Source organism: Podarcis bocagei (assembly GCF_964188305.1).
Source record: "Podarcis bocagei genome assembly, chromosome: 12".
NCBI classification, from domain to species: Eukaryota; Metazoa; Chordata; class Lepidosauria; order Squamata; family Lacertidae; genus Podarcis; species Podarcis bocagei.
The window spans coordinates 35550833-35574560 of NC_138137.1; the positions used below are offsets into that span (position 1 = coordinate 35550833).

At 42.4% G+C, this 23728-nt stretch overlaps 2 protein-coding genes across 3 annotated transcripts in view; one reads left to right on the top strand and one right to left on the bottom strand.

Annotated features, from left to right (window-relative positions):
- ZNF804B (zinc finger protein 804B) overlaps window positions 1-23728 on the bottom strand; it is a gene marked incomplete at its 3' end in the record, with an annotated part of 239442 nt that overhangs the window by 86473 nt on the left and 129241 nt on the right. The window lies entirely within an intron of this gene.
- The window catches only part of STEAP4 (STEAP4 metalloreductase), a 235230-nt gene continuing 231752 nt past the window's right edge, over window positions 20251-23728 (top strand). The window contains exon 1 of the mRNA XM_081163275.1: window positions 20251-20262. The gene's annotated coding sequence lies outside the window, so the exon portion shown is untranslated. The remainder of the gene's footprint in view (window positions 20263-23728) is intronic.

Genomic DNA, 23728 nt, shown 5'->3' on the forward strand with positions numbered 1-23728 from the left:
ACGATAAGAAAATTAATTGACAATTGCATATGTTGATTGTACCTGAGAATTACTTTGAAACTGTATGATCATTTCCGGAGTATATCGTAAGTAATTACATGGGCAGTGCAATCCTTGGAGCAAGGTGGGGCAGGGGAGAAATTGTGCAGGGAAAACCACCAAATCAAAAGATCTACCAGCTGGCAGGGGACAAACAGAAGTAATATCTCTGTGTGTTCCAACTCCAGAGCTAGCATATTTCCCTTCATTTGCCAGGGGTGCGTCAAGAAAATGGAAGGGCTTGGGACTCCGCAGATCCAAACTCAGATTCCAAAGTGGACTCACCTGTCAGGCAATCTCAATGTTGTTGACGAAGAGCTCCTGTCAGTCCTAGCCTGCTTGGCCAGTGCCAGGGGTGAAAGGAACTGTAGTCCAACCGTGTCTGAAAGGCCACTGTTTAGCCATCGCTGCTATGGAGGGGGGGGGAATGGGCCATTGCTCATTGGTAGAACACCTGCTTTGCATACAAAAAGTTCCCAGGTTCAATCCCAAGCACCTCCAGACAGGGATGGGAAAAAGCCAGAGAAGGCAGGCTTAGGGCAGCATGACTGGTTCCACCACACTGGGCTTTGAGCCTAGGGGGCGCTGCAGGGTGTTGCAACTATGACGTAGTGAACTGAGCAGAATGGAAGGCGAGAAGTGGGGTGTGTGCCAAATTTCAGCCTCACACAGGGCATTGCTGTAATTTGAAAGCCCAAGGCCTGTCCCTGGAGTCAGGCAGTGTAAGCAACACTGAATAAGATAAATCAGAGGTCTTATTCAGCATAAAGCAGCTTCTTAAAGGGTCTTGGCAGTTCTACAGGTGGGGAAATCAGTTTCAGTTTGTATGCAATGTTGCCTACACATTTGTAAAAATATTTCCTAAAATAATGAATTTGTGTGTGTTATTTTAACTGATGCGTGCATTTTAATGCACACTTCATTCCAGTATGGCATTTTTATACACGTTAACTGGCTGGAGAAGCACTGTGAATTCCAAAGGATGGTTCTGTTCCACTTCATGTATTGACTTTGAAAGCTTGGATTGGGTAGGTTTGCCTTTAAATGAGAACTGAATGGAAACTCTTCCCAATCCCTAGATTGTACTTACAAGGACAGACTCCCCACACCCCTGGCACATTAAAACTGTGCATATGTACCTTTCTAGGACATATTCCGACATGGTAATCATCTCTTAGTTGTAAGGTATTCAACATGATAGAACTGTTTGTAGTAAATGGATGTCCCGTTCTGTTGGCATTTTGTGTGTGATTCCTGCACAGTGACATAATGGACGATAGAAGTGCACTCTACAATTCTTTGCATGTATTTCCCATGGGCAAGAAATGCCCATTCAGATTGTTAAACTGGGGAGACAACACATAATATCAGGTCTCCTCAAAGTAATTTCACGTTCAATTGTGCAATTATCAAAAACCATTTTTAAGCACTACTGCATCGCCTGCTTACCATGTTGGAATAATGTATGATAATGCACCAATAATGTCAATGAATTCTTAACTGCACAGTTGCATTCACTTCCTGGATTGATTGAACTACAATAAGTACCTTATGGGTTGGATCCAGACTAAGTTAGTTCAACTTAGGTACCACTGAAAATCAATAGGGCAAATTAGTTATGACTCACATTGATGCCAATGTGAACTAAAAGCTAACTTAGTCTGGATCCAAACATGCAATTAGATTTTCAGGCAAATTGTGATTAAATAATGCAAACAGGGGCCAGATTTGCTTAGACAGCCACAAAAAGCTGTCAGTGTTACTTTGATGGAATAATAGAAGACTGTAAGCTAGAAAAATGGTATTTTTATTTGTGTGTTTTTAAAGGTTTGCACTGCTATTTTCATTTTTAAAGGTCTCTACTCTTAAAGTGAGTGTTATTTTTTATCGTCTTGTTATGGCTTATGCCTGAGACAAATAAAATGGAACAGAACAGATAAAATATTTTCCACAATTGAAAGGGAGAATTCAAGGGAGAGCTATTGACTGCTTAACCTGGTTAAGTGAAATAAACTTTCTTCTTGCAACAAGATGCTATGAAAAAGAGACTTCTAGTGATTGTAGGCCTCTGTTGTCTAAACGAATGGCCATCACAGTAAATTACCTACTTAGATAGAATTGTTGATCTGGAATATTACCACCCTACCAAATATTAAATTCCAGTTGGGTTTCATTAAATACAGAAGAGCAACAGTATTAGAGCAGGGACAGGGTAATTGGTGGTCTACCAGTAGGGCTACAACTCCAATAATCCCTTACCATTGCTAATGCCTGCAGGGGCTGATGGGAGCTGGAGTCCAGCAGCATCTGCAGGTCCATTGGTTCTCCATCCCTAGACTAGAGACATGCAACCTATTTCCTTTCACTAACTGGATGTTTTTTGTTTGATTGTTTGTCTCTACAAGTAGAGTTGGCTCTTATTTAACCATCTTATTTATTTAAGTGTCTGATTCATTAACTCACCTTTTCTCCAGGTAACTCAAGGTGACAAACATGGTTTCCCAACATTTATTTCCCCTTTTCTCCAAATGTTGAGATAAAAACATGAGGAAGGTGGCAAGCTTCCCTATAGCAGTTGCGGTTATTTGACCATTTTGCCCAGTATAGATGATAACTACTCTGACTGGCAGGGGCTCCTCTGAGTCTCAGGAAGACCTGATCTTCTTGTCTTGCCTGGAGATGCTTGGAGGACCTTGGACCTTCTGCAAGCTGACTGTAACAATTCATGGTTGGAAAAATGGCCAGTCTTGGCAATGCAACATATGCTTAACATTAAGTCCAAGGGCCAACTGAATGTGTACTGTTGAGAGAGGAAATTTGTTAACTGTAGTTGAAGTAAGCAAGCTTTGAAGGGGTTGTTGATGCTATCTTGCAACCCACTGTATCCTAAGATGAAAGGATAACTCACAAAAGATAAGTCCTACCTACAAGGAGGAAAAACTTTTTAACAGCAGAGTACAAAAAGGATAAAAAGTGAAGGTGAGAGCAAACTCGATCCAGTTCCAAAATTAGTTATAGGAATCCTCTATGAATACCTGGAAGGCGGGTGGAATGGAATAATACCAGGCACAGTCAATCAACAGAAGTCTGATAAATCAGACTGGAGGGAGTCAGTTCATTCCATTGACAGATAAGAATGGCAGAGAGCTCTGATTTAGTTTGCATTTAAAGGTGAACCTAGCTAATTCACACTTTCCAAAGCAACGTGCAAACCAAAACATTGCCATGTTTCAAAATTTGCACTTCTCCGAATTTTGCAGTGCAGTTCTCCAGCCAAATGACGTGTACAATATTACTGAAAATAGCATGCAAAATGCATTATAGTAGGAACAATTGCTTTGAGAAAATGTGTATGTTAGGAAAATGCTGATGAATTTTCATGAGGACTTTAAAAAATAAAATAAAAAAGCTAATGTGGAACTGTGGAGAACTGAATTTAAGACTAGAAAAACGAGAAACTGGGAGAAACTGAAACTGATAGGTTTGCACCTGCAACTGATAGGTTGCAGTGGTGCAAGAGCACTGCTCAGATATAAGTCACAAAACAGCATTTTAAGAGTTTTGGGCACTTTAGAGTTATACTACGAAATAGCTGCGATTGTGTGCACCCTAAAGCTTAAATCCTATACACTTATCTGGAAGAGTGAAGGTGTATATAAGATTGTGCTGTTACATGACAGTAAGCTCCACTCATGGGCTTTATATTACACAAGTTTGTATTTAACCTGGTGCTTTTTTATAGTGACCCTGCCATACATGCTAAAAGATAGCCATTAGCTCAGATTTGCACCACAGTCTGTATTTGCAAATCTGCTACGAACTGTCATCACCAAAATGATTTGCAAAGACTACTCTAAACAGTTTTAATTTATTGACTCTGTTCTCTAACTTGTAGGTTGCTATAAAAATGCCCTCTTCATTTCACTTTGCAAACTGCTTTCCCTCCGCCTGCTTTCCATCTATGGAAGAGTTTCAGCCCTAGAGAGGAAAGCACAGTAAAACCTCTTTGATTACAGCCACTTACTATTTTATTTGATAGATTAAATGGGCCAAAGCATTCTACTTTGGAGATTAAGAAATAAAGCTCAAAGCAGTAGAAAGCACATCACATTTTATCTCTTAAATAAAGATCCTTTTGCACCAGTTTCTGGGTGTGATATGCAATGTTTTCCATAGGCACCATGACAAAGAAAACCTAATAAAAAATGACAAATTAATGAAGCATGAGGCTCCTTTTTATGATTATAAGAAACACATTATGTCCTTGGCTCCTGATAGGCAAATACAAGAGATGTATAACTCTGACAGGTTATTTAAAACAAAAAAGTATTCATCATATTATTATATGAGTTTAATCCTTCTTCTGCATATTGCCTTTGTGTTCCATTTATTTCCATTATTTCCTAGCACATCTGAACAAAAATATTTTTGTCCTTTCAACAAGAGTCTTATTTGAGATCCTGTCACTTTAGAATTATCTATTAAACTGTTGTTTGAGTCCAACTGGGTTCGTGTCATATAATTAGCTTCATATAACGGTCCAGGGCACAACCTTGAATAAGTTAGGGCACAATTAAGTCCAATTAAAATCAACACACAATCACACTTTCAGGCTGATCTTCTTTGCAGAGCCCTTCCAGGCACCCTTTTTATTGCTCATGCACGATGATTTGTGTGCTCTGTGCTATGGGGGTGGTGACACGGGATCTTGCATTCAATGCTGTTTGCACCTGGAAAAGTGTTTGGGTGGTCAGACTGCTTCATCGGCAATCAGTGCTTATCGCATAACTTCCTACTGAAATCCCATAACTTTTTTGCACCCGCACCACAAATGTTCTGGTTTCTTTTTGTTCTGGTTTTGCCCACCCCACCCTCCAGACAGCAATAATGTGGTAGCATTGGCCAAGCATAGCAGAACAACCTAAAGCAGACTGCATCCACCACTGATACACTAACACTGTGTCAAAAATATGTTTCAGAAGACACCCACCATAAAGCACCAGCCCAGAGAGGCCCCCTCTGCAGCAACATCAGAGCATTAGACTGACTATCTCATCTCCCTGAACCAACAAAAGATGCCACTCCACCTTGCTGTCAGATCCATTACTCACTGCATCATGGCAGCAACCCCCACCTATGAACCAGCTGGCCCAGCACTAATGAAAGCCCTGCAAAGGAGTGCCAAGCTGGACTTAATGGAAAGAGATACACGGTCACATCAAAAGAGTGCTCCATCCTGGGGCTGTCCAAAGGCTGCATCCCTCTTAGCATCAGTTCCAGCTGGTGCCACAGATAGTCATGGCTCTGGACCAGAGTCCCGATACAGAGTCCTTGAGCAAGATTAGCTCCAAGGAGGAAGGGGTGGTTGCACTATTTGGTTTTTACACAATAAGTCCACCAGCACGAGCTTCTGTAGCCACTGTACTCCAATTAATGGGACTTATCTGTGGCAGAGACTGTGATAGATCAGGAGACAAATCAATGTCACCAGAAGCATTTGTAGGCATTTCTAAAGGCACACCAGTCCAAGGGGAGCACCATATCCTCTTGTTTTCAATATTTGCTTGCTTATAGACAACCTCCCAGGGATTTGACTTATTGGTCAAAATATGTAGAAGAATCTACAGAAAAAGGACCTGGACTTTCAACAGGGTGGATGCAGCACACAGAGGACAAGGCTTTAGTCTTGGCTCCCTAGATAATGCTGTCAGTCTCTGGGAGTTGCGACCGGCCAGTTCTGAGACAGCTTGTTCTTTCTGTCTCAGCTGCAGGGTGGCTGTCTGTAGTTCTGAAGTATAGTCATTGTAGTCTAAAGTAGCACTTCTGGTCCTGTCTAGGGTCCTGAACTTGCTGCGGCATCAAACTTGGCTCAGGAACCCTGGGGCTGCCTTTCTCCATCTCTCTTGGGCCATCACATCCTCTCTGTGGCAGAGACTGTGATAGATCAGGAGACAAATCAATGTCACCAGAAGCATTTGTAGGCATTTCTAAAGGCACACCAGTCCAAGGGGAGCACCATATCCTCTTGTTTTCAATATTTGCTTGCTTATAGACAACCTCCCAGGGATTAACCTTCCCAAACCGACTCACAGTATATTGAAAATATAAAATTCATTCTTGGTCTAATTACAAGTCATAAAACTACATTCTATATAATACTAAAACATATAAAATGTTATAATCATAAGGAGTGGAAAAAGAATCAGCAGGGGGAAATACCTAATATAAATATAAAAGCACAACAAATCATTAAGAATGTAAAAAAGGTGCAGCTAACTACAAAAGAAATAGAGTATCAAGTGAAAGCAGTTTGGAACAAATGAAACACTATTTAGGGCCCATTTAAAAACCATCCGTGTAGTGCGCTTATATAGAAAGCAGTCCCTAAGCAGGGGCCATCACTGAAAAGGCCCCGTAGGCTCTATATCTAGCAGGTTCCCCTGACAATCCAACAATTGCATTCCATGCATGCAGCAGAAATGAATGCAGTCCCTGATGAAGTATTGCATTTCCTCAGATGCAAAGTTCTTTCCATTTGAGATCTGGGAAGCATTTCATCCTGGAAGCAGAAGCTTAGCACAGAGGGAAAACGTGAGATCTATATACAACAAATAAGACACTTGTGCTACACAGACACATACAGATATTTTTGTGCAAAGGCCCACAGAACACCCACATGTGCTGTATGAAAGGAGCCAAAATTGCACTATGGCACCAGCTGCAACAATATGTACATGCTGAGCATTTTAATGTAACGCATGCCCTTCTTCTTGTCCCTCTCACTACAGTATCTCATTTTCCCTTGATTTGTCTTTTAAAGGGTGATAAAGACAAGCTCTGCTTTAAAGCCAGTAATTGTTTCTTAATGGTGGGCACTCTGTCACATTAGCTCTAGCTGCTATCTTAGAGAAAACTTTGATGTGATTTGCCCAACTATTAAGGCTATTAGTTGAAACTTGAAATTGATTTATTTTGCCCATTGCATTAACCTTCCCTGGCAGAACCATCATTTCCTTATATAGGGCATGACAAATGCACCTTGGAGTCTAAACATTTTTTGTTTTATTTTTGCGAAATTGGATGTAAGTGCCAGCTCACTATAAGCCCCACATTGATGTGATAATAAAAGTGGTGAAAACTCCTCCCGCCATCTTTATTACTATATGGTAAATGAAGGGGAACTCTGAAAGAAAGTTCCCCTGCGAAACACATTTGGTGACACTTTGTTTAGAGTATTTTTGAAGTGGGGGTAGAGACCTATAAACAAGGGTGGCATAAGTCTGGCAAAACAAAGTTTACTTCATGTAAAGCCCTGCATACATTCAATTTTGTATACTAGCTGAACAAACTAAAAAAAGGTGGTGGGCTCTTCAGTTTGCATTGCTAAAAGTAATACAAAAAACTAGGCCATGTTTCTAGCATTAAACTCTAAAAGGTTTGCCTAGAAATTGGAAGCAATATATATATGAAACCATAGCACCAAATGGGACTGTATAAAGGAACTACCTCAGCAACAAAGGAAGGGAGGAGGAGATTTAAAATTAATATTATATCCCATCATCAGTTCCTTAAATCTAACCAGAAAGACATTTAAATGAAAATTTCTATTCCATTTTAATAGGGTGAAAATATACATATATTATGTTTCTCTGTGGTACAGATTATCATAAAACAAAAGTTCTTGTAATGTCATCTAATCTACCAGGTGCATTTGGTAAGCGATGTCCTTCCCAAAGTACATGGCAGAAATGTTAATGAAATGTTAATGAACTGTCTCCACGGTGGGCTCCAAATTAAGCCTATGTTACATAGATAGAAGGAATAGCATGCCTTCTTCTGCAACAGCAACTGAAGAGGCCAGCTGCCAGTCAGATTTAAACAAAAAAAGCTTGTCTCTTCTTAGACCTACTGTAGGAAAAACTAAGAAATCACTGTCTGCCCATGTGGTTTGGTATGGCTCTATATGCTCTGAAGGCTCTACATGCTTGGAAAAGTTATCTATAGACAACTTTTTCAACTCCCTTTCAACCAAATTGTAGGTAAACCATAAATCTACTAGATTATTGAGTGTATGTAGGTTTTTGGAGTGCCTCTGGGAAGCATTGGCCGTGGTGAGCTCTTTCTGTTTCGCAGACTATCTGGTGGGAAAGCTACGATCCAGGGAAACTAGATTCTATCATAAGAGACAGGATGCTAGAAGCTTGCACATGGTTCCTCTATGTGTTTCTTCCCTGGAGTCTCAAGCTTCTGGTTGTTCTACCAAAATGCTCTTTACTCTGACTGTTCATAATAAGATCTCATGTATCCATGATTTGATCATGGATAAGGGATCATCACCAAGATTTGGATGGGTGAACATCTTATCTCACTGTGCTTGGTGTATGACCAGCACAGGGTGAAGGGTCGAGTGTGTGTGTTGCTATGGTCCATAAATCTTATACAGTATCTTACTCACTAAGAAATCTCTCCATCTGGGGGTTGTCTTTGAGGGTCTGCACCTGGTATCTGTGTCTTGTACCTAAGCAGCAGATTTGGTGGGGCTTCAGTCCTTTTATCAGTGGTCTTGCTGTGGAAGAGTAGCTTGTTACAGGTGTAAAAGGTATACGGAGCCATTCAAAGCAACTTCCCATGACATAAGACTGGCTGGGTTCCATATAAGTCCAGGGGAAATTCTTAAGAGAGTCCATAGAAAATTCCTCCAGGAATTTAATTCTTTAAGCTCTTTCACAGGAGATATTTTCTGTTCACAGGAGAAAGATCTATGTGGCGCAGTAACATCAAGGCCTGCGAACCATTAATTTGAGATAACTTTCCCCTGTGTAAATTGCTGAGCAATCAGATTTTCTTTTTATTTTACCTTTTGCTCTGTATGATATAGCTCATGTCATGCTAGGATCACAGTTCCCTGCTATTAATTATACACAAGCACACATTTTTTAAAAAATCTCGTGCTCACCAGGGACAACTGGGAGAAGGAGAGGGCGAAAGATGCAAGATCCACTGCAGAGACCAGTGAATTCTAGTCTATGAAATTCATTTCAGCAGCTCTCTTTATAATCCTGCCTTGGAAACTCATTTCATTTTAAAGTCCTGTAAAGGAGTCATGGCTATATTCAGGACTGCTTATTGAGCAGCAGGTTCTTAAAATAATCCTTCTGGGCTGCTTCCTTCCATGTTACCTCAGAAAGAAAAAAACCCCCACATGGCCAGGATAAAGATTTGACCTTATGTTAAGCTATCGAAATAATAAAATGCAATCTGCAGAGTGAAAGGTGGATAAGGCCAAGGTAACGCAGCCAGCAGCCTCCCAATGTGTTTTAGCCAAGGTATTTACAGAACTTAAAAGTACTTTTACGATTTATAGCCATAATGGCACAACCAGCACTGGTATGAAGAAAACAAAAGTGTTCTTGGGCAGAAGCCTTGATGACTTTCACCATACCCTCCAATTTTGCTGGGACAATCACTATTACACTTCAGTAATCATAGATTCTGTCTTTATCACAGAAAGTCCCGGATTAAGAGATATGTATTCTTTTGTCCCCCATGGCACCATAGAGAATTAACTTCCAGTTAAGTCCTCTGTCATTGTTTCTAGCTCTATGGTGCCCCCTGGCCCCTCCCACACTGCTGCTCACCCAATCACCGCTCTTCCCTTCCCACGCTGCTTTATTGGAAATAGGAAGTGGACACTGGGTAAGGCAAGGCCCACAAGGGATGCTGCTGCTGATTCTTCGCCCTAGTAAATCCTAGAATCCTAGATTTGGAAGGGACCACAAGGATCATCTAGTTCAACCCCCTGAAATGCAGGAATCTTCCGCCCATTGTGGGACTTGAACCCACAGCCCTGAGTCTCATGCTCTAACAACTTTTGTCCCTCTTTGGCTTTTGAGGGCCCATTATGAAAATTTGAGAGTGGGAGTTCTGTTGGTTTGCTTACTTTATTTATAGGCTGCCATTCTGGACTAAATTCTCTCAAGGGGACGAACAGCAACAGAAACATAAAAGCAGTCTGGTGCAGTGGTTAGAGTGCTGGACTAGAACCTGGGAAACCAAGATTCAGATCTTCACTACATTCTGAAGTTCACTGGGTGACCTTGGTCTCTAAACCTAACCTACTTCACAGGGTTATTGTGAGGAAAATATGAGCTCCTTGGAGAAAAGATGGAATTATTATTATTATTATTATTATTATTATTATTATTATTATTATTATTATTATTATTATTATTATTATTATTATTATTATATTTATATCCTGCCCATCTAGCTGGGTTTCCCATTTCAAATCTCATTTTGTTTGTGGAGGGTTATTAGGCATTTATAAATGAAAATATCCACTGAGCCCCAGGCACTGGACTCGAAGAAAAGTATATAGCACATTTATTAGTACCTACAATACAGTAACAGAAGAATGCAAATCTATGCAGGTGAGGTAGCATTTTTTAAATTGGAACTAGCAGAGCTTCTCATCACACTCTGAATCATGGGCTGAAAGGGAAGAAAGGCTCTCTTGTAAACAAGCTCTATTGTTGCAAATGTTAATCCACAGACTCCTAGAGTACAGAAATATGGAACACAGTTATTAATGTATTATGCTGAAAGTATTTGCTTTGGTGTCAAGACATGGCACAGAGAACAGACTTCAAAAAGAGATGCATGGAAATTACACTCATTAGGGTTTTTAATCTCTTGCAAGCAACTTGTTGCGAAAGAGAGAGCTCATGAATATATGAAGTGACAAGTGGCATGTCTGTTCTTTGTCTCCAGGAAAGATTGCTTGTTGGGAAAAGTTGAGAAAAACAGAGGCATGACTGCTTCATTCTTTGTTTTTTTTAATGAAGCGGAACAGCGTAGGGTTGCGAGTTCTTCCACTGGATTTTTAACAGGCAAGTTGCAAGTACAACTGGGGGGTGGGGATGGGGGTGTCAGATGATATTAGAAATTATCTAATTTATGAAGGATGGGTAACTTGTGGTCCTCCAGAGGTTCCTGGAATACAACACTCATCACCCTTTGGGACATAGGTGCTTCCTACAACAGCTGACTAGCCACTTATGTATATCATCCCCTCCCCCAAAATACATTACCTAAAAAAGGGATGAAATAGGAAATCGATTTTCATAAAGTCATCATATACTAATTTGTATGTATAAGTACATATTTAGAAATAATTCCCAAAATTCAAATAGATAAATTGTGCATCTTTCCATCATGTGGATGGCTATGACCAGGTGACCTGTGTCTTACTGTGGGTGCTTACAGTTGATGGGCAAGTTCAAGGCTGTTGCTGTTCCTTCTTATGGATCAAACAGCCCTTCAAACAGAAGACTCCTTGGAACAGAGGCATGGGCTCTGACAGCCATCCTACCAAAACAAATAAAGGCGGTTCTCCGGAGAACCTTGAGTTTAACCATTTTTACCCATCCTGGTCCTCTCTGCCATCCAAGATCCTCATCCATGCCACTTCCAAGCCTTCCAGCTATGAGGTCTAAATCACAGCTGGTTCTCTAGTTGACAGGTGCCAATGACTTTTGGCTGCAGTACAACCACCCCCCTCTACTTATTTTATGAGTTCCCTAGGCTGATTCACAAGATGACCTTCTAAGCTTAAACTATGCCGTTTGTTCAGTGTGCATGGGCAAGCTTAACTGGTGTTTTTCTTCTTAGTGCATAGACACAACCCTTGCAAAGTGCAGGGGCCTGATCTAACTCAAACAGGTGAATGAGAGATTGCTGTTGTCCCACCTCTGTGGTATAATGTTTTGGTAAAGAACAGTGACTCCTCTAGTCTGGATGAAAAGCTGTGGAACTCCTACATCTTTTCTTCTCTGCCATGGAGGATCAAAGATGAATTTAACAGATAAAGAAAGGATGAATCATTTGGGCAAAGCTCCCCCCCCCCCCGCCAGTGCCATAGGACAGAAATTGTAAAGACAAGCTTTTGGTAAGAAAAATGCACATGGCTTCTTTCTATACTCTATTAACCTCTGTTTTTGTTTCTGTAAAAGAAGTTTGTCCTAGACATCTGTTGTAAACAAGATAGACCTTAGAGAGGAATACATTTTGGACAATTTATTTTGTGCTTACCAGTGTCTGGATTGCTTATCCCTGGTGTGATGCCCTCCACGTTGTGTTGCAATACAGCTCTCATCATCCTTGACCATTAGCCATGCTGACTAGACCTGATGGGAGCTGTAGTACAAAACACCTGTGGTCGCAGAAGGCCGGCTTATCATCTTCCTCAGGATGGGTAAAGAGTTGAGAGTGGTTTACCTTTTCCTAGTATGTCCAAAGGGGCCTATTTACTGGCATTAGTACACCGTACTAAGATGTGCTCTATTTAATGCATTGCAGGAAGCTAGTTAACAGAATTCCTGCTGGCTTAATAAAAACTTGATTTGCAAAAGGCATGGCAGGGAAATGGCAGACTGAAAGCAACTCACACAATCATTCTAAGTTGCCATGACTATTACTGAATGAGACAAATTGCCATGCTTTGGTTCCGCCAACTTTTGCTTCCTGGAATACTAACTCTTGTTAACTTTCAAAACGGAGCTAAAGGAGCATTTTAAACCGTGCATTTTAAACAAAACATAAACTGCTCATTATGAACTAGTTAGAACTTCGTACATTTTCCACCAGCAACTGTGATCTGCTTTTTAAACACACTGTGGTGTGTTTAATTTTTTTTTTTTGTTGGAACTCTTTATACCACATCTCCCGTCCCCCTGCATCCAAAGCAGCTTAAGAACATTAATTCTCCTCTTGCAGTGCAGACGGGGCAAATCATTACAATAAGGTCTTGACATTAATGCTGCTATATTGGTTTTTCCATAAAGCCTTTGGCTTAACCTCTGTTCCTCTGAGTTCTCATTGCCAACTGAAATAAAGTCTAAGTATATATGGCTATATGTGTTTACATTTGTCCCTTGTGACCCTTGCATCTTCCACCCGCATGCACACAATAGATTGCATTTGGACATAACGATAGCACTGTGTGAATGAGCCTCGATCTCCTGCACTTTGCCCTGTCCTTTCCTTTTTCCTCCACTGAACTCATCCCCAAGCATGGCCTCAAGATCAGAAGCTTTTGCTTCCATGTTCAGATAAGCAAAGTTTAGTGTTAAGTCTGCCCCCCAAGTGTCCCAGAATTTAAAAAGCCGTCCCAGCTTTTGATTTGATCCCAAAATGTCCCTATTTCCCCTGCCAGCACTGCCGCCACTGGGCTCTAGGAGGAGGATGAGCCGGTGCTTGTCTTGAGCAGTGGCAGCAGCGAGGGAGCATCCCGTTGCCTCCATGGCCACTGCTGTCGGCCTCCTGCCTTGGGCACCTCATAGCGGCTGTTGGAGAGTAGGAAAGGAGGCTGTCGTCATCAAGGCCCAGTCCTGGGTGATGCATCAGCTTTGAGGGACAGGCAGAGGGCAGGAAGAAAGGAGGAGCAGAGCAGAGCGCAAAGAGTACCAATTTTATTTTATTTAATACAAAAAAAATGCTTTGTGTGTTTGCATCTAATCTTGCCCCTTTCAAAAATTAACTTATTGATATGTCTTTTTCTTTTTGTAAATCTATCAAAGAATAAAATAAAATTGGAATTAAAGGATTTTCTCAGGACAATGGAGGATGTGTGTGCCATGTCCCATGGGTGTAGTGGCGGCTGCACTCGTACTTCTTCTGATAGGAGATGCTCTGAGGGATGGGGGCAAAAATGGGGGGGGGGGTCGAGGAGGCATAGTTGGCAGGGGAGTGAGAAATGTCCCTATTTTCATCTGAGGAATGTTGGAGGGTATGATTCTGCACTTTAATCTGTGGTTATCTGCAGTACAGTTTGTTGAAACAAGACAGCTTTTTACAAGCCAGTCTTAGAAGTTGGCTCATTTTAGTAAGCTGTAGTTAAGACTAAGGAGTTTTTGAACATAACACTAAACTATGGTTAGTTAAAAACTGCAACGAAAGCTTATTTTGTCTTCCTTGCAGCTACATTGGAAGGGAAAATCAAGAATACAAAAAGGATTGGAAAATGTTTGTAGGGTCTTTTAAAAATCAGTAGAAACAAGTGAACAGATTGGCAGGACTTGAATAAATTCAGCAATATAAGGGGAAGTAAGTGAAAATTAGTAAGAAGAGTAGAACTTGGTAACTTAGAATACACGGAAGAGAGGGAAAAGAAAGAACATCAGAGAAGGAGAGGAAGGGAAGTCCTTAGATGTCTTGTTTTGTGTCCCTGTTTGGTTGTGGTTTTGTTTTCACACACCCTTTTACTTATTCTTTTGGAACTGTATGTAAAAAATGCAAATAAAAATTATAATAAAAAAGGAAGGGAAGGTGAGGAATCACTGAGGTTTGCTCTGCTAGCAATAAACCATAGTTTATCATTACATCTGAATGTAGTCAATGTCTAAGTTTGTACTTCAGACTTGTGAGCTCCATGCCAATAAGAGGCTGCAAAAGCCAATAGTATCACAGGAGCGGCACAGCAAGTTACCTTCTCTTTGCCGAAAACTAAGACCCAAGGCCAGAACTCCTGATGAGGCGGCCAGATGTTTGAGATTATTTAAGAAAGGTCTATCAAGTTCATTCTTAAAGAGCTGCTTCACACGTTACTCTGTTTCTTGTGCCAATACGTAGCCATCCAAGGAAGGGCTTTCTTCACCCTGGAGCCCTGATTATGGAATTTCCTCCCCTCCCAGATGCAGACTTTGCTGGGTTTCTGGTGCCAGCTAAAGGCTCATGCACTCCCACAGACATTTGGAGGAGCCTGGTGAATTGCTGCTTCTTCTGTTGTTTTTTTGCTTCTTGTTCAGCTATTGTGTTTAATATGCATTTTGCTTGATTGCAGAGTAACCCACTCTGGGATTGCCTTGGCAATGACAAACTAGTAGGGAATGTTTTAAATAAATAATATTGCTCAAACAGGTATTGAAGTCTGAATTAATTGTCAACAGTTGCATTAATTGGTATTTATGCAAATCTTTGAAGTTAGTACAGATGGAAAATCCCTGAAGGGGACAGGGGCCCCTGTTTATTTCCATATACTACTGTAACATCACTTTGAATGCTATTCCCCCACCCATCCCACATACCCAAAAGAGTTGAGCATAACACATTGAAAAACGTTACTTAAATAGACTGAATTCCATCCAGCATGAATATTTGCATTCTTGTATAGGTATATATATGTAATAGGTATGAGTTACTCGTGCGTAAACTGGTGCCTTTCTCGGTTAATTTGCATTGTTAAACCTTTCTGACTGCACAGCCCCTTCTCATCGTGGCTGCCTCAGTCACTGGCAGAATCCGTCAGTGGGCGTTTCTTGAACCTCTTCCAACATAAAAGTTGTTTGACACCCAGTCTCCTCCTCCTCTCACTGCGCGGGAGTCTTCTGCGCAGGGAAGGCGTGGGTAGCGGAGGACCTGGGCTCTCCTCACTGATGTCCAGTGAAGAGTCCTGGAGCCCTCTCTCCAATTCCCCCCTCTGCCCCCCTTTATCCCTGGTGTTGCGCTGATTGGCTTCCCCCTCTACTGAGCTGTTTCTCCCCCCTGGTGCTGGATCCTTCGCCAGCATCATCTGAGAGCCTTCCCTTCGCCTCTCGCTCCGATGTCAGTTCCCTGACAATATAATTCAAAACTAACACCACAATTCTGATATTCCTGTTCTACAAAAACCAGAAGCAACAGCAGCCATGTCAGTGTAGTAGACAGTGGGTTGGATCCAGACTTGCTGCCATCAATAAGCCTAACTAACTTATCTTATTGATTTCCTGGGGACTTAAAGTCAATTAACTAAGGCTAAAATTGTAACCTCACTTAACCTGGGAGTAAGCCCAATTGAACTCAACTTCTGGGAAGACATGGGTTGTGCTGTTAGTGCATTAGACCTGAACTGGGAATATCTGGATTCCAAGCCCTATTCAGCTATGTAGGTCATACTGACCTTGGGTTAGTTCTTCTCTAGCTAAGGACATAAGCGGAGCCTGCTGGATCAGGCCAATGGCCCATCCAGTCCAGCATCTGGTTGGTCCAGTGGCTAACCAGATGTTTGTGGGAAACCCACAAGCAGGACCTAGGCATCAGAGCACTCTCCCCTCCTGCAAGTTCCAGGAACTGGTATTCAGAAGCAGGATTGCCTCTGGCAGCAGCTTAACCAACTACACAGAATTGTTCGGGAGGTAAGGAGAAGATAATGGCCAGCTGCGTGACCCAAGTCCTTTGGAGGGTAAAGGTAAAGATAAAGGGACCCCTGACAGTTAAGTCCAATCACGAATGACTCTGGGGTTGCGGTGCTCATTTCGCTTTACAGGCTGAGGGAGACAATTTTTCTGGGTCATGTGGCCATCATGACTAAGCCGCTTCTGGTGAAACCAGAGCAGCGCACAGAAACGCCATTTACCTTCCTGCCGGAGAGGTACCTATTTATCTACTTGCACTTTGACGTGCTTTCGAACTGCTAGGTTGGCAGGAGCTGGGAGAGACCAATGGGAGCTCACCCCGTCACAGGGGTGAACCACTGACCTTCTGATCGGCAAGCCCTAGGCTTAGTGGTTTAGACCACAGCGCCACTCGTGTCTGCGGGTAAGTGGAGGGTAAGTGTGATACTAATGAAATAAATGAAATAAATGCAATAATACATAAGAAACAGAAAGAGGCAGGACTTTAACCGGATAAAATATATGTGAACAGCTAGATAGATGTCCTTGTTACTCATAACAGTAGCTGACACAAAATGAATTATCCTTTGTGCAGTAGAACGGCGTGGGCAATTAAGAGTGAAAGTGACACAGCAGCACATTTGACACATGTCCACAAGAATATGTCTCGGTGGCAGCATCAATCTAATATTCAGCTACTAAAATAATCTGCACATTTCTACCAGATGCCATGATCTATCTGTTAGGAAGGTGGACTCTCCCAGGGGAGATCACCAGTGACATCCAGGGAAGTGCTAGCAGTTTCATAATCTGTATCTTTGTCACTCAGAGGCATTTCTTTCCCCCTTTGTCGCCTCATTCTGATCCAAGCCTCATCTCGCTTTTGAGATTTGGATATTTAGGCATGAAAAAAGGGATGCGTGTAAATCAAGGATTTTTTTAAAACAATGGAGCCTCCCACTTTAAAACTCTAAACAACATAGACCCCCAAAGATCTGAAAGATTGTCCCCTTCCCTACAGACTCTCTCAGGTGCTAAAACAGCAGAGGGGAGCCTCTTGCTGCCCTCAAAGATCTGGAGTGACTGCAGCCTGGGAAAGGGCCTTCTGTGGGGCAGCCCCTAAGTTGTGGAACTCCCTCCCCATAGAGATACATCTTCATTACGTAGTTTCCATCACATGCTGAAGGCACCTCTCTTTATCCTGGCCTTTGCAATAGATAGATAGATAGATAGATGATAGATAGATAGATAGATAGATAGATAGATATTTGAGATACATATATGTTTAGGATCTACACTCCTTTTGGGACTGTGATTTGCTTTAATTTCATTTTAATATTGTATTTTAAATTGTTGTGAACTGCCCTGGGATCTTAGGCTGAATGGTGGTGGGTGCTTCCCTGAGCAGAAGGGGTCCTTCCATAAATGGAAGTTCATTTCATGAATGGAGATACTACATTAGATCCCACCTAATGAATGCATAAGACATTGCTGCTATTCATAAGTAGCAGCCAAAAGTAAGAGGTCCTCCCAAAATGGCTTAAATACAGTGCTTTTTTAGGGGGGGGGAGACACAGGGGTACGCATACCCCTAAACATTTTGTGAATATAAGTTTGGCCTCATTCAGGGGCATTATTTCAATATGAGTAAGAAAATGAGAGTACCCCTAAACATTATTTTAGAAAAAAAGCACTGCTTAAATATATAAGAACAAGGGTTAAGATTCTATTCTATTCTATTCTATTCTATTCTATTCTATTCTATTCTATTCTATTCTATTCTATTCTATTCTATTCTATTCTTTTTTTAAAAAAAATAATTTTTATTATTTTCCAATACAAATATACAATTATGCCAAATTTTCACAAATTTTCACAAATTTGATTCTTTTCAGACTTCCTTCGGCTTCTCTGACAATCATCCATAATTACATCTCAGTTTACGCATTTCTCTGTTTATATTGCCATTAAACTTCCCTCCCACTCCTATTTATTTTTAACAATATATCTCTGCTTTCACAGTGCTTCTTGAAATCCCACCAGTGTTGTTTGCACATCACATGTTCTTTTCAGATAATCAACAAATTTCCCCCAGTCCTCGATGAACTTTTGGTCTTGAAGATATCTACCGTATTTTTCGCCCCATAAGACGCACCGGCCCATAAGACGCACCTAGATTTTAGGGGGGGAAATGAAGGAAAAAATTTTTATTTCCCCCCCAGGTGCGCTGCGCTACACCAGGAGCTTGGGGCGTGCGGAGCTCAGCGCGCCCCAAGCTTCTGCGTGCCGGCAAGCAGTCCGCTGCCGCCCCAAGCCTTGCGCACCCGGCGGGACCTCCTGCCGGGTGCGGGAGGCTTGGGGCGGCAGCGGACTGCTTGCCGGCATGCAGAAGCTTGGGGCGCGCTGACCTCAGCACGCCCCAAGCTTCTAGGTGCGCGCAAGCAGTCCGCTGCCGCCCCAAGCCTTGCGCACCCTGCCTTCAGGGCGCCCGACGCTCCGAGAAGCAGGCTGCTATCCGCAGCCTAGACATCCCTGCGGGTCCTCCCACAGGGCTGCCTGGGCGGCGGAATTGTTCCCGAAGCGTCGGGCACTCTGCCTTCAGGGCGCCCGACGCTCCGAGAAGCAGGCTGCTATCCGCAGCCTAGACATCCCTGCGGGTCCTCCCACAGGGCTGCCTGGGCTGCGGAATGGTTCCCGAAGCGTCGGGCGCTCTGCCTTCAGGGCGCCCGACGCTCCGAGAAGCAGGCTGCTATCCGCAGCCTAGGCAACCCTGTGGGACCTCCCACAGGGCTGCCTGGGCGGCGGATATCTTCCTGAAGCCTGGAGAGCGAGAGGGGTCGGTGCGCACCGACCCCTCTCGCTCTTCAAGCTTCAGCGAAAGCCTGCATTCGCCCCATAAGACGCACCCAGATTTTCCCTTCATTTTTGGAGGGGAAAAAGTGCGTCTTATGGGGCGAAAAATACGGTAATTTTTCCAGTTAATCTGTCTAATTCTGCATAGTCAGTCAGCTTCAGTCTCCAATCTTCTATTGTCGGTATCTCCTCTTGTTTCTATTCTATTCTATTCTATTCTAGTCCTGACCCACCAAAAGATTTAATCTGAGTATCAAAATCATAATTTTTAAATATGCATACAACATTAAAATGGATAAAAATAGTAACAAAGCAGGAAATCTGCCAGAACCAAGGAGCAAAACATCACCTGAAAAATTACATCAAAAGTAACTCCCAAATGCCTAATCAGGTATTTCTGACACTGCTTTTTTAAACGGAAGTGAATTAATAATGGCTGTCCTTTGGCAACTTCTTCCTGTACCTTCAAGGCCAGAGAAACATTTTGGAAAAGGATCACATAAAATGATGGCCCTCTGGCTTAATGAGCATAAAATGCATAATCTGATATAGATTTATTTGGACCATAGGTCATGACACAACCCATTATTTCATATAGAGGATGCAGATTGCAAAAATCTATATGGTCACTTGAAACAATGCTTCATATGCACAGGAATGGGGGAGACTTTGGTGTACATGTCTCACTGTGAAGCCAACATGACAATTATATCTCGGTTGCTTTTGGCTAATAATCATGTGCTGCATGGATATTACACTGAAAAGCAATGCCAGTGTGAAACACTTCCCATGTTTTATCTTACTGTAAATATGCATACCAAAAGGCTGGGTCTCCTTGTTCATGAGAGCTATACCCCCCAACTCTTTACTTGCAGCTTTTTACATCTCTGGAGGTCTCAGAGGGATGTGCCATGAGGGGTATATCAAGTAAGTTTGTTCAGCAGATATGAGCACAGTGTCAGCATTGATCAAGCAGGCGGAGCAGCAAAAATCAATCCAAGTATGATTTGTATGGAGAGAAGGAGATTGCACTATCACCTGGAATGCTTCAGACCCCATGAGGAAAGCATGGAGGTCTGATTAGGTAAGATGGCGGGGGGATGGGGGGGACGGGACACATTATTCTTTCTTCACGTTCTCTTTGAAAGTTCCTGGAAGATTTCCAGGTTCCCCAACTGGCTTCCATATCCCTTTGCTAACTTTACTGTTTGTGTGGAAGTAAGTTAGGAAACACTGAAATGGAAAGAGGAAGACTGACTGCCCAGAAGCTGTTGAATATCAAGCCAACTAAGCTGACACCAGTTTTTAGACCTGAGAACGTCCTGAAACGTTTGTTTCCCAGATGACATCTGTGATCAGCTTGAGACATGCAGGGCAGTGTGGTCCTTAAGCTATCATGGACCTAAGCGGTTCAGGGCTTTATGAGGTACAAGGTAAAAAGGTCAAGGTCAAGGACCTCTGGACGGTTAAGTCCAGTCATACTTGACTCTGGGGTTGCGGCGCTCATATCGCTTCAGGCCGCATTTGTCCGCAGACAGTTTTCCGGGTCATGTGGCCAGCATGACTAAACTACTTCTGGCACAACGGGACACCGTGATGAGTGCCAGAGCGCACAGAAACACTATTCACTAGTACAAGACCATTGAAACTGGCCAGGTTTTCAATCTGTTCCTTTGTTATGAGTGTATACCCTCCAACATTCTCCCAATTAAAATCAGGACACTTGTCTTTTGGTGCCATGCTCCCTTGTGAGCCAGCTGGGGCTTCCCTGCCCCAGTCCCCTGTCTCCATTACTGGAAGCAGCTCCTCAGTGAGTGCCACACTGGCACCTCCAGCTCCTCCTCCTCTTCATCTTCGTCATTCTCCTCTTTGTCTTCTTTCCCTCTGGTGAGGACAATGTCTGGAGGAGGACGGATGGTATCTCAGCCCGGTGGGAGTGGCCTGGCCTGCACCACCACCACAACCAGCTCCAGCTCCTCCACTTTCATAGGCTCCAGCTCAGCCACCTGACACGTGACTTTTGGGGCTGAGCTCTTTCGGGAGCCAGCTGACTTATGTGTGGCACCAAAAACGGGACATTCTGGGATCCAATCAGAAGTTAGTACGGCTTCTGTAATTCCGGGATGTCCCGGTCAAATCGGGACAGTTGACAGGCATGTGAGGGGCATGGGGCCGCAGCATTAAAAGACTGAGGAGGGAAAGCACTACTGGCTCCATGCCTAATACTATATTTCTTCCGCATGGCCTAGAGCCCTGTCAGTGTTCCATCCTAGGCAATCATCTGCCTGACCAATTAAGTTGGGGCAGCTCTGGTGCAACACAAGGTTATGAAAGGGAGAGCCTGGCAAAATTAAAGCTGAACCCCAACAAGTCCCTCAGGTCTAAAGTCTGACTTTCATCTTAACTGAGTATGAAAGGGGCTGACTGGACTTGTGCATTCTGAAAAGCAGGTTCACTAAAATCTAGAAACCCTTGTTCTATAACTCTTTTAAAGTAAGCCCGTGTCTCCAAAGTGCCATTTTGTCGGGCAGGATTTATATATCCTGCCTCCCTAGGGCTGGCACTTGTTTCACAAGATGTCTTCTATAACTCTTGATGTAGACAATATACTTTGGTTTCGTGTTTTGTTTGTCGCTTGCTTGCTGTGTTTTAGCAGGCACAATGCACTTGAAGCCTATACATTCTTCTGAAGACAAAGGAAGGCTATCGCCCTGCATTTGCCAAGTGCAAAATCAGGAAATGCGGTGGTTAAAGGGCAAGTGTACAGCCGTTAAAATGCTTGAGAGTCGAACCGCTAGGTAGCCCATCATCATCCATCCTTCTCAAAGGGAAGTAATTAATTATTAGCATGACAAAAGGCTATTGAGTTATTATGCCTAAGGCTTTAATCAAATGCAATTTGCCAGTTGAGCTTTATTCAGCCCTTCTAATATGGCACATAGCTCAAAATTTCCCCATAATTTCCTTACTCTCTCTAATTATTAAATTTGATGTCAATGGAAGTAACTGACTTAACAGCACACACTTCAGGGAGGGAAAGGGAGGGAGACAGCGAGACAAAGAGAAGAGGGAGATCAGTAAGCATGACTTTCTCTAAATTTGTATCCTCTCACAATATTGATAAAATTACAGTGTGTTTAATAAGAACTTAGTATTCAACAGTTGGAAACTGTCAAACATGAAGAAGAATAAAGAGGATTCTTCTCCTAAATCGACTGTTCCCCAACACCAAACTGGATTCTCCAAGGTTTTTGTTTCTATTTTTTGCTATGACTGAAACTTTAACATGCCAATTGGAGAGAACTATTGAACTAGCTACTGCATGGACCTGAAGGCCTAGCCTTAAGGATCATCAAAAAAAAGAGGAACACTTGCATGTGCTAGATTATTTGCATCTATGCAAAATTTGGAGAGAAACAGTAAAAATGATTGTGCTTGAAACAGAAATACAGTATTCCTTATGGTAGTGGGAAAGATTGTGATGAGGTGTGCCAACTCTGTCTGCTAATCAGGAGCTACCTGTTGATTGGCTACTTTCTAGGCTTTGCCTGGTCCTTCTAGGCCCTACCTGGGCTATATATGCAGCAGAATGAACTGGTAGAATCCTAGGGGGAAGAGTGGTTTGTTCCAAATCTGAATGAATGTGAGAGATGTCATTGCTGAACTCTCCCCACATGTTAAAAAAACAAAACTTCCCTGCAGGTGAAATAACATTAATCACTAGCATATCAAGGAGAACAGTTCCAGTTCATTCTGTTCCCTGTTGTTTCTTTACTGTTAGGTAGGTTTTTGTTGTTTAGATTTTAACAAATGGGAGCATTTAAAAATATAGCTCACATATAGCTCAAAGTGGTACGATTCATTCTACAGTGGTACCTCTGGTTGCGAATGGGATCCGTTCCAGAGGCCCGTTCGCAACTTGAAAAGCCCGCAACCTGAAGTGCCGTATCTGCGCAGGTGTGTGGTGCGATTTGGCGCTTATGCACATGCGCGAGTGGCGAAACCCGGAAGTAACCCTTTCCGGTACTTCCGGGTTGCCGCGAGACGCAACCTGAAAAAACGTAACAAGAAGCAAACGTAACATGCGGTATGACTGTATCTCATCTCAGGATACAGTCACTTTATTCTCACTTCATTCTGCTGCATGTGTAGATGAGGTTGCTCCTCTGAATAAGCATGTGGAAACATGTTTAGCATTGGACACTACATGTGCCGTACTGAACAGAATATATAAAAACTCTGTTTAATCCAGGCCCTTGTATGAACACGCACTGTACAAGTCTGGGGTCTTTGAAAGCAATTTCTAGGCACTAATGATGTATAAATAATAAATGGCATACAAAAATCAGTTTGACCCTCATTCACAGCGCCTTTAGCAATAGAAAATTAGCCTGACTAACTTCAAAGACACTATGTACAATATATAGAATGGGTGCATATAAATTCGAAAGGTTTTCAGTGCAGTGAGAGCTTTTCTTTATGTTCAGGCTTTGCAATGTTATTATACATTATCTTATACAATTTATTTAATGCATGTATATTCCACTTTTTTCCATCATATATGCATAGGTTTCCTATTAAGCAGCCTAACATCCAGGCACTGACTGTGGTCTGATAAGCTTCAGCAAAGTAACATTAGGTAAAGGTAAAGGGACCCCTGACCATTAGGTCCAGTCGTGACCGACTCT